Below are 11,774 nucleotides of genomic sequence, written 5' to 3' on the forward strand. Positions count from 1 at the left end.
ACCACGCATAGCCACTTAATGTTCATGTTCTCCTTTTGTTTTTTTTCTGCCACGCCTACAGGTCACAGCCGACATCGGATCTGGGTGTACGAAGACTCATTCGACGCGGAATTCTCCGAGTAATTTTCCTGAAAAGTTTCGTCGGAAAATCTTAACCCCCCGATTTTCTAGCTTAGAAAAACCCATTTCTCCATAAGAGCTCATGTTAATTTTTGAAATTCTTAAAAGTTATATTTACACACATGCAGGTATTTCGACTTCAAACATGCCCGGTTAGCTCAGTCGGTAGAGCGTGGGACTTTTAATCCTAAGGTCAAGGGTTCAAGTCCCTTATCGGGCGGTTTTTTTTCACAAAATATGAAAAAAACTTCGTTTTTTTAAAGAGTTAAAGAGGCTGCGTCCCAAAGTCGAACCTTAAAACGTACAGGAATTAGGAGAGGCAATAGGGGGGCTGCCAGCCCCCAAACCCCCCGCTTTTAAAGACTCTTTTGTACAGGTTTTTTGTTGTGGGGGGACTTCATTATTACTAATTACTAGTTTCGGCACAATGGTTCTCCTGTCCTCTTGTGTTTAACATTTTTCGAAGTTATTCCATTATTCATTCATTTCAATTTTTTGTTAATTAAAAGAGGGCCTTTCCGAAGCCAAGAGCGGGGGGTTAGGGGGCGGCAGCCCCTCACAACAAAAAACCTGTACAAAAGAGTCTTTAAAAGCGGGGGGTTTGGGGGGCGGTAGCCCCCCTACTGCCTCTCCTAATTCCTGTACGTTTTAAGGTTCGACTTTGGGACGCAGCCTCTTTAACTCTTTAAGAAAACGAAGTTTTTTTCATATTATCACTTCTAGACCTATCATGTTTATGGTGGTTTTTGCTTGTGTGGATTCTGAGGTGCTTTGACTAATTATGTTTCTAGTGAACAATTTTAGTTCAAATTTTGTATTTGAACTACCACCGGCATGGTTTAGCTGCTAGACTCTAGCTTGATGTCCACAATGAATGAAACTCACGTTACTTATGTCACGCTTGTATGGCTTTTCACCGTTTTGCGGCCTTTGATATTTAGAAAGATTTAATTTCAGTATTCCTTTCCCTTCAGTATTTCCTTCATTCCCCCTTAATCTTCAGTAAGATTCCTCTTCATTCCTTTCAATATCTCACACATTTCTCATTCCTTTGGTGTCTTGTGTGACTACCTTTCCGTAAAAACCCTTTTCTACATTTCTCATACTTGAATGGCTTTTCACTGGTGTGGATTCCCCTGTGTACTGTGAGGTTGCAATTCCGAATAGAACCCCACTTGCATATGGTACACTTAAATTTCTTTTTACATGTATGAGTCTTAAGATGTAGAACAAGAACACTATTTTGATTGAAACTTCTCCTACATATAGACTTTTCATCGGTCTCAGTTCTAAAGTGCTTAATAGGATTATTTGTTTTATCTTGTTCCTCATCATTCTGAAAGCCTGATTCGTTCATATTTTAATATCTGAATAATATATTACTAGGCCTTAAGCCTCCAATTTCATAATTTTTCAGAACTCCCTGCTCAATAATAATTCGTTTATTTTTCTTTAATAATCATGATATTACCTCGAAAAAACTAGAATTAGGAAATAGAATCATTGAATATTTTTGCATTTAAAAATTTCTATTTAGGAAAATTTTGACTTTTAGTAAATTTACCAATGCGAGTGACAAATGAAAATGTATTACAAAACGTTGAAAAGAGTAAAAAACATGTCAATGAAAATTCCAAGACAGAAGCAACTTCAAAATGTTCTCTGGCGATCAGATAGAGGCAAAACTGACTAAACAGAGGAGCTAAAAGACTAAACAGAAAAAAAAAATGACACATCTCTTGAGGCAAAGTTGAGCAAGTCGGAAGAAAAAGAACCGGAACATAGTTTTGAAAAAAGAAAGAATGTAATGTCTAAGCAGTCTTGCAAGTCCAACCTATTTTACAGAATATTACGGCCTAGAAAAAAATGTCGATTCTAGACGAGTTTTTACTTAATACCCTTACCGACTCCTGAGATATTGTAAACGTTCTATTTTGACAACCGAAAGGCATATGGTGTGTTTTGGTTAAGTTCAGCATCCTATTTGATATTATTGAAATTACCAACTTACTAATATTAGCCGTTCTTATCTTTAGCTAGATGCATTAACAACTGAATGCTCATATTGTCTTTAGGTTTAGCACCCCATCAACAGTTTCTAAATTTTTCAACTTAATACCTTTCCCTAGCTGCTCCAGAGAAATTGAAGATATACCGTTTTGAATACATGGATACATATACTATCTTGTAATTTGGCTTTACATCCCCCTTAGCATTCGATAAGAGTTTCAACTTAATAGCCATAGCTTTTTTTTAGATCGATATAGATACACGTCTGTTGAATTGGTGCAGCATCCCTATCCATATGAAATTAAATTTACAACCTAATAGCCTTAGCGTTTTGTGATATGTTGCAGATGAGCCCCTCTGAGAACCTAGATGCACTGTGCCATTTTCACAAGCAGGATGCAATTAAATCTATTGACATAGTTCAATATTCTTAGTTGTAATAGCAGAAATTGCAGTAGTTGAAATTGCAGTAGTTTCAAGTCGCAATCGCAGTAGCATTAGCATTTCTAATAGTAGTAGACACAGTCGCAATCAGTAGCAGTCGCAGTCACGAAGTGTCGCACTCTTAGATGCAAGTTATAGCACATGCATTCACAAGTAGTCGCAGTTGCAGCTTCAAGTAGTCACAGTTAAAGTAGCCATAGTAGCAGGCAAGTTGCATTCATATTTGCAGTCCTAAATAGTTACAATCGTAGTTATATGTTACTGCAATCGTAAGTATACTTACAAGTATTCAAAGGGTCTAATAGTCGCAGTGACAAATAGTCATAGTCGCAAGTTGTCGCAGTTGCAAGCAGTCGTAGTTGCAAATAGTTGAAGTCGCAAATTCAAATATCCTCAGTCATAGTCATAAGTTTTCGCAATCGCAAGTATTTGCAGATACAAATAGTTATAGTCATAAATAGTCAAAGAAAGAAGTTGATGAGTTAGAGGATAGGGCATTCACCGCCACAGTCACAAATAGTCGCAGTCGCAAGAAGCTATAGTAGGCATAGCAGGTAGTCGCAGTCACAATCGTGGTATGAAGTAGAGATGGTCGAAGTCATTATTAGTCACATTTGCAAGTAGTCCCAAGTAGCCATAGTCACAAAAATAGTCGCAGTCGCAAGTAGTCACAGCATCAATTGCAAAGCATTAGCAGCAGTATATATATATATATATATATATATATATATATATATATATATATATATATATATATATATACTAGCTGTTGGGGTGGCGCTTCGCGCCACCCCAACACCTAGTTGGTGGGGGCGCTTCGCGCCCCCCCCAAGCCCCCCCGCGCGCGTAAGTCGTTACGCGCCATTGTAGTTGTGTCCCTATGTCCCACCTGTGAATATAGATAGATATATATATATGGTTTTAACTACGTAAAACTTGCGAATATACAACATTCTTTGCTGTCCCATTGTCTTTGCATATAAATAGATTGTCAGGTTTACCGACTCTTGAACATGCAACATATAATGGTCCATGGGAAAACAATCTGTATTCAGATCTATACCTCATGATTCTAATGATTGCCCTTGAGCTTTGTTGATGGTGATTGCTAATCGACCATTCCCTGTCCCGGTGTCCCGGTCGTCATTTACATCCCCCTGTTTCCCCCGGTGTCCCCGTTGTAGTTGTGTCCCTGTGTCCCGGTCGTCATTTATATTCCCTGTGTCCCGGGTCCCGGTCGTCATTTGTATCTCGGTGTCCCGGTCTGTATATACATTCGTTTTTTAGTTTATTTTTTCTCCTTTATTTTTTTCCTTTTTTTTTCTTTTTTAGCTTATTTAGATTTTTAGATTTTTTAGTTTTTTTATTAGTTTTTAGTTTTTTTTTCTTTTTAGTTTTTTTGTCCCGGTGTTTAGTTTTTTTTTCTTTTTAGTTTTTTTGTCCCGGTCGTCATTTATATCCCCCTGTTTCCCCCGGTGTCCCCGTTGTAGTTGTGTCCCTGTGTCCCGGTCGTCATTTATATTCCCTGTGTCCCGGTCGTCATTTGTATCCCGGTGTACCGGTCTGTATATACATTCGTTTTTTAGTTTTGTTTTTCTCCTTTATTTTTTTCCTTTTTTTTTCTTTTTTAGTTTATTTAGATTTTTAGATTTTTTAGTTTTTTTATTAGTTTTTAGTTTTTTTTTCTTTTTAGTTTTTTTGTAGTTTTTACCTTCTTTTTAGTTTTGTTAATTTTTTTTTTTACTTGTGTCCTGGTCGTCATTTATACTCCCTGTGTCCCGGTGCTTTGTTGATTGCTAATCGAACATTCCTTTTGTCCTGGTCGCTTTCTCTTTGAGTGTCGTCATTTATTTTTTTCTTTTTTAGTTCTTTTAGTTTTTACCTTTTTTAGTTTTTTTTAGTTTTTAGTTTTTTTAGTTTTTTACCTTTTTTTAGTTTTTTTAGTTTTTTTAGTTTTTTAGCTTTTTTATTTTTTTTATTAGTTTTTAGTTTTTTTGTAGTTTTTGCCTTTTTTTTAGATTTTTTAGTTTTTTAGCTTTTTTATTAGTTTTTAGTTTTTTTTGTAGTTTTTGCCTTTTTTTAGTTTTTTTAGTTTTTTAGCTTTTTTATTTTTTTTATTAGTTTTTAGTTTTTTTTGTAGTTTTTGCCTTTTTTTAGTTTTTTCAGTTTTGACGTCACCTGATCCAGTTTTTTCAGGTGACGTCACCTGATCCACGATCCACAGATCCACAGACAACTTATTTTTATATATATAGATAGTTTTTTTTTTTTACTTATGTCCTGGTCGTCATTTATACTCCCTGTGTCCCGGTGCTTTGTTGATTGCTAATCGAACATTCCTTTTGTCCTGGTCGCTTTCTCTTTGAGTGTCGTCATTTATTAGTTTTTTCCCTTTTTTTTTTAGTTTTTTATTGGTTTTTACCTTTATTTTAGCTTATTTTTCAGTTTTTTCCTTTTTTTTAGTTTTTTTTTTATTTTTTATTTTTTTTAGTTTTTTTAGTTTTTTTAGTTTTTTAGCTTTTTTACTTTTTTTATTAGTTTTTAGTTTTTTTTTTGTAGTTTTTGCCTTTTTTTAGTTTTTTCAGTTTTTTTTTTTAGTTTTTTATTGGTTTTTACCTTTATAGTTTTTTTAGTTTTTTAGCTTTTTTATTTTTTTTATTAGTTTTTAGTTTTTTTTGTAGTTTTTGCCTTTTTTTAGTTTTTTCAGTTTTGACGTCACCTGATCCAGTTTTTTCAGGTGACGTCACCTGACACATCCATCCACACATCCACAGACAGACAACTTATTTTTATATATATAGATATATACATATATATATATATATATATATATATATATATATATATATATATATATATATATATATATATATATATATATAATAACATTTATCTGTTGATGGTGATTTGTCATAACTTTACACTTGGAAACTGATTAGACTTTATTCCTGCTCATTTTTTTTGTTTAGTGTATCTCTTTAGGTTTTCTTAAATAACTTATTTCTGGAGAAGTTTTAAATTGATTCTACAAACACTAAAATACTACCATGTCATGTAACCTGCATTATTTTTTATCCATAGGAACCAAAACTAACAAGCTGTAACCCCAGTTTTAAATATAGGGGGCTCATAGGTTTTTGGAACTAGAATGCTGTTTTTACAACTTTAAATGTCATAGGGTGCCAGCTAGATACCAAAAGATAAAATTTTTTTTATTCCTTTCCTCACGAAGGTTATTACTGATCAGACTTAGCCTACCTTCAGTTTTTTTCTTCAAATTTATGCTGAATCTTTGAGACTGATTCATATTCCCCAAGGAGTAAAATATATTCCAACAAAAACATTTATATCCTGTTACCTCCAAACAAAACGATTAGTCGAAAAGCAATTTTAACAAAAAAATCCGAGTTATAGAAAAAACTAAAAAAAAAACCGGATAGGCTTAGGGCAAGTTTCAGCATATCTGAAACCCGTTAGGTGGAATATCTGTAATTTATTAATGTGCTGAGAAGGGATGAGGGTAAACTTCAACGCACAATCTTATGATATAAAATCCCAGGGTGTTTTCCAAATCATTTGAAATTTTCTATTAAGCAAACCATCATCATCTAATTTCAGCCTAGTTATTGCTATCTACGACAGCTATTAAAGAAAAATCAATCGGTAAAATAGATGGCATGGTGCAAATCCTATTTATGAGCTAGAGAGACCGTGGATGAATCCTAGAAAAAATAAACATTTCATTCTTTTACCTCACAATATCTAGTTTTTGAGGGAGGAAGGGGAAGATGTTGAATAAGCTAACATTTTTCAATCTTTATTGTGGTTTTTTGAAGCACAATTACTGAATAGGCACAATTACTGTACGGAGCACAATTTTCTTTCTTTTTTTACGTGGTCAGCAGTTCGCAGCTTTCAAGTAGTAAGAGATACAAAGTATAAAATTTTCTGGGTATAAGAATAGCAAAAAGGGGCTAAACAGATACAGTAAAATTTTCAGTCTGTTTTTCTGGAAAAAAAAGGTTTTTTCTTCATGCTTTGTACACGGTGTCAAAACCAAACTATCCTAGCTGGGAAAGCGAACTTATTTTTTCCCTGAGGTAATTGATTTTCTAGCAAAGGTAGAACTGTTTTCCAACGTTGATAGATCGATGTTGATCTTCTAAGAATTTGAACCTGCCTATGTTTACAGATTCACGCCACTGACACATGTTCCAAACTAAATAACCAGTAACACCAGGACTCGAATCTCTGTCCTCACTGTTGGAGGTTTTCAATTCTAGCAGGCTAACCGTTCGGATAGGACAGCTGCTTTTGAAAATTATTTCTTGCTTTTTATGTTACTCAGGGAAATCAATATGGTAATGCAGACGACATGAGTAATTTTATCTAAGCAGGGCATCATTCTCTTTGTTACCCATGGGTTACACTTGCGCGGCGGCACATGCAACTATATCTCATGCACAATAAACACGCATTGTCCTCGTATCATGTTTGCATATACGTTATGATTATCGTATTGTATCAAACAATTCGTGGTAACTAACTGTAAGTAAGGAGCGTCCCGGCTCAATAGTTTCTCAACAGAATTTGATACCAATAGATATATACAAGTTTCAACAAGTCTAATCTTACACACCAGAGTTACGAGCCTGAGTAAATTTGCCTGATTGTTGCACAAAGGGAGAAACTCCCTCTAAAAGTAACAAAATCTTAATGTAAATAAAACCATCAGATCCAGCATACAAGTTAGCCCTACCGTAGAAGTTACAAGTATCTATCCGAAAAATGTGTAATTTTGCATTTTCTACCAAAAAAAGATCACGGATGCGTGTTTATTTGTTGTTATTTGTTCTTTTTTCCGCAGTGATCGCATCGATCCAGTGGTTCTAGAATATCGTGAGAGGGCTTATTCGAACGGAAATTAAAAGTTCTGTTGCCCTTTTTAAGTAACCAAAAATTCGAAGGCAATTAGGCCCCTCCTACATCCCTTTTTCTCAAAATCGTCTAATAGAATTTTGAGATAGCCACTTTGTTCAGCATAGTTGACAGGTCGAGCAACTATGCCTTTGGGATATCATGAGCCTCACACAGCCCCTAGGGAAAGGTCTTTAAGTTACAAAATTCTCCTATTGTTTATGTAAGTAGTATGGGATAAATGGGGCCAGACTCTATGCCTGAGGCCTTACAGAATATGCTCTAACACCGTATATATACGTATATAGACACCGTAAATATACTCTAACAAAAATAAATCCTAAGAAATCGGAGATTATTCTTTCAAAATACAAAATACTAAAGCCAAAGTACTTCTTAAAAAGCAAAAATAATTCTCACAAAACAAAAAAAAAATCCAAAGAAATCAAAATTGTTATTACAAAATACAGAATACGTTTTACGAAACAAAAAATAATTCTTAGAAAACGAAAATAAATCCAAAACAAACACAAACTGTTCTTATAAAATACAAAATACTTCCTTCAAAATAAGAAATACTTCTTAAAAATCAAAATTTGTTCTTACAAAGTAAAATATATACTTTAAGATCACAAATTCTTCTTACAGAATAAAAAATACTTCTTAAAAAACAAAAAGAATCCTAAGAAATCACAAATTCTTACTACAAGACAAAAAATACTCCTTGCAAGATAAAAATAATTCTTACAAAACACAAATACATCCTTAACGCTCAAAAATTCTTTTCAAAAAATACAAAATACTTAGTTCTTACAAAACAAAAAACATCCTAAAAAATCAGATATTGTTCGTGTTGTCGTAATCAAAGCTTGCGGGCACTCTTACTGAGCCCAAAGAACCTAGCTTAAAACAAGTTAAAACTATGGTACCTAAGTAGAAAATAGGTTTACCCTAGGCTCCCGGTGTTTGGTGGTTGGTTGCGGGTACACTGAGTGTGGTGTGATAGCAGCACTAGGGGAAGTAAAAGATATCGCATTTAAGATTGTAAATGAATAGAAGATAGCAGTAAAGTTTCCAATATGAACATGTCAATAATCCCATCACGTCTGAATCTTAGTAAAGTCCCACTCGATACGTCTCTAACTCTAAACACTTGAGAATAATTTCTTGTTTTGTAAGAAGTAAATTGTATTTTGTAACAAGTATTTTGAATTATATAAGAACAGTTCGTGATTGTTTATGATGGATTTTTCGTTTTGTAAGAAATATATTTGTTATCTAAGAAGTATTTTGTATTTCTTAATAAGAATTTGTGATTTCTTAGGATGTATTTTTGTTATGTTAGAATTATTTTTAGCTTTGCAAGAAGCATTTTTTGTTTTGTAAAAAGTGTTTTATATTCTGTAAGAACAATCTCTGATTCGTTAGGATGAATTTTTGTTTTGTAAGAAGTATTTTTTGTTTTGTAATGAGAATTTGTGGTTTCTTAGGATGTATTTTTGTCTTTTTAAAATTATCTTTTTAAGACGTAGTTTTTGTTTTGTAATAAGTATTTTGTAAAAAACAGTTTGTGATTGTTTAGGATGTACATTTGTTTTGTAAGGATTATTACGGCAGGTTGGCTGAGGATCCATGGGTGTGGCAAGATTGCAGTGCATGGGGTAAAAACACACACCAAATATGATTGTAATTGAATAGGTGATAGCAGTGGAGATTTTATTATGAGCCTGTTAATAATCCCTCCAGGTCTGAATGTCGATTCTCACTTAATGTCAGTAACTCGAAATACTTCATAATTATTTCTTTTTGGGAAGAAGTATTTTGCATTTTGTAAGAAGAATTTGTTATTTTTAGCATGTATTTTTGTTTTGTAAGAATTTATATTTGTAAAAAAAAACTTTTGATTCTTTAGGATGTATTAGGTTTTGTAAAAATTATTTTTTGTTTTGCAAGAAATACTTTATATTTTGTTGGAAAAACTTGTGATTTATTAGTATGTACTTTTGTTTTGTAAGAATTATTTTTTGTTCTGTAAGAAGTATTTTGTAATAAGAATTATTGATTTCTTAGGATGCAGTTTTATTATGTTTTTGCTGTGTAAGAATTATTTTTTGCTGTGTAAGAAGTGTTTTTGTTTCGTTAGAAGTGTTTTGTATTTTGTAAGAACAACCTCCGATTTTTTAGGATGTGTTTCTTTTGTAAGAATTTCTTATTATGTAAAATGTATTTTTTATTTTGCAAGAATTTTTTTTGTTTTGTAATAAGTACTTTTTGTTTAGTAACAGGAATTTATAATTTCTTAGGATGTATTTTTAATTAGTAAGAATTGTTTATTGTTTTGTAAGAAGTATTTTGTATTTTAAGACGAATTTCTGATCTCTTAGGACTATTCTTGTATTGTAAGAAATATTTTTTTGTTTTTTAAGAATTATATTTTGTTTTGTAGTAAGGATTTTTTTATTTGTAACAAGTAATAATATTTTGTAAGAACAGTTTTTGATTGGTTAGGATGTGTTTTTTTGTAAAAATTATTATTTGCTTTGTAAGAAGTATTTTTTGTTTTGTAAGAAGTATTTTGTATTTTTAAGAATAATCTGATTTTTGCGATGGATTTTGTTTTGTAAGAATTATTTATTGTTTTGTAAGAAATATTTTGCATTCTGTAAGAAGAATTTGTAATTGTTTAAGATGTATTTTTTTTGTATGAATTATTTTTACTTTGTAAGAAGTATTTTTTGTTTTGTAAGAAGTACTTTGTATTTGATAAGAACAATGTCTGATTTTTTTGGAGGCATTTTTGTTTTGCAAGAATTAATTTTTTGTTTTGTAAGAAGTATTTTGTAAGAAGAATTTGTAATTATCTAGGATGTATTTTTGTAAGAAGTATTTTTTGTTTTGTAATAATAAGTTGTTTTTTCTTAAGATGTATTTTCAATTTGTAAGAATTATTTTTTGTTTTGTAAGAAGTATTTTGTATTTTGTAAGAAGGATCTGTGATTTTTTAGGATATATTGTTGTTTTCTACGAATTTTATTTTGTTTTGCGAAAATTACTATGTATTTTTAAGAACAATTTGTGATTGCTTAGAACATATTTTCGTTTTGCAAATTTTGTTTTGTTTTGTAAGATGCATTTTGTATTTTATAATAAGAATTTATGACTTCTTAGGATGTCTTTTTGTTTTTAAGATTTATTTTTTACTTTGCAAGAAGTATTTTTCAGTTTTTTAAGAAAAATTTGTTTTCTTATAAGAACAATCTCTGATTTTTTAGGATGAATTTTGTTTGTATTTAGGAAGTAATTTGTATTTTGTAAGAACAATCTCAATTTTTTATTACCTATTTTTGTTTTGTAAGTATTATATTTTTGTTTTGCAAGAAGTATTTTTGTTTTTTAAAAAGTTTTTTGTATTTTGTAAGAATAGTTTGTGATTGTTTAGGATGTATTTTCCTTTTGTAAGAATTATTTTTTGTTTCATAATAAGTATTTTGCATTTTGTAATAAGAGTTTGTGATCTCTTAAGATATATTTTTGATTTGTAAGAAGTGTTTTTTGCTTTGTAAGAAGTGTTTTATTTGTTATGTAACAATTATCTTGTGGGAAGAATTTGTGATTGCCTAGGGTGCATTTTCGTTTTGTAAGAATTGTTTTTTTGTTTTTTAAAAAGTACTTTTTGTTTTGCAATAAGAATTTGTGATTTTTTATGATATATTTAACAACTATTTCCTTGGTTTGTAGGAAGTATATTTCGTTTTTCAATAAGAATTTGTGATTTTTTAGGGTTTCTTAGGACTTCTCCCGCTATAGAGATTTCTTAAACATCAAATACCTTCTTTTTTTTTAAATCTAAGACGTCAAAAATTTGTGATAAAAGACCTTCTTGAAAAATTATTGGTACATAAATCAAAGTGATACAATTTATTTGCTTTTCTTCATAAGATTTTGAAGGCTTACAATATAAAGCGAGGTTAAATGGATTCAAGTATTTCTTTTTTTATATTGTTGACAAATGAGGAATTTTGTTAAATGTCATGAAATTCTAAAAACCTAGCTTTGTCATGATGAGTAGTGTTTATCCGACCCCCCCCCCCCCAGCGTTAACCCATCCAAGCGTTTACCCACCCCGCGGAAAATACCCTCCCTCGGAGAATATCCCCTCCGGAAAATACACCCAGCTGGACAATACTCCCCCACGGTAAATCCACCCCCTTTCCCCCGTGGAAAATAAGGCGTTCAGAATTTGAGAATTTTATTTGTTTTTTTTTTCCGCAGGGGGAAGGAGT

The 11,774-nt window shown here is 31.8% G+C and overlaps 1 non-coding gene across 1 annotated transcript; it reads left to right on the top strand.

Annotated features, from left to right (window-relative positions):
* The first annotated feature begins 267 nt into the window (after positions 1-267).
* On the top strand, positions 268-340 carry Trnak-uuu (transfer RNA lysine (anticodon UUU)). Its single transcript has one exon. It is a non-coding gene; the product is annotated as a tRNA-Lys (tRNA).
* Positions 341-11,774: the final 11,434 nt, after the last annotated feature.

The sequence above is a fragment of the Artemia franciscana genome, chromosome 13, assembly GCF_032884065.1.
Source record: "Artemia franciscana chromosome 13, ASM3288406v1, whole genome shotgun sequence".
Taxonomy (NCBI): domain Eukaryota; kingdom Metazoa; phylum Arthropoda; class Branchiopoda; order Anostraca; family Artemiidae; genus Artemia; species Artemia franciscana.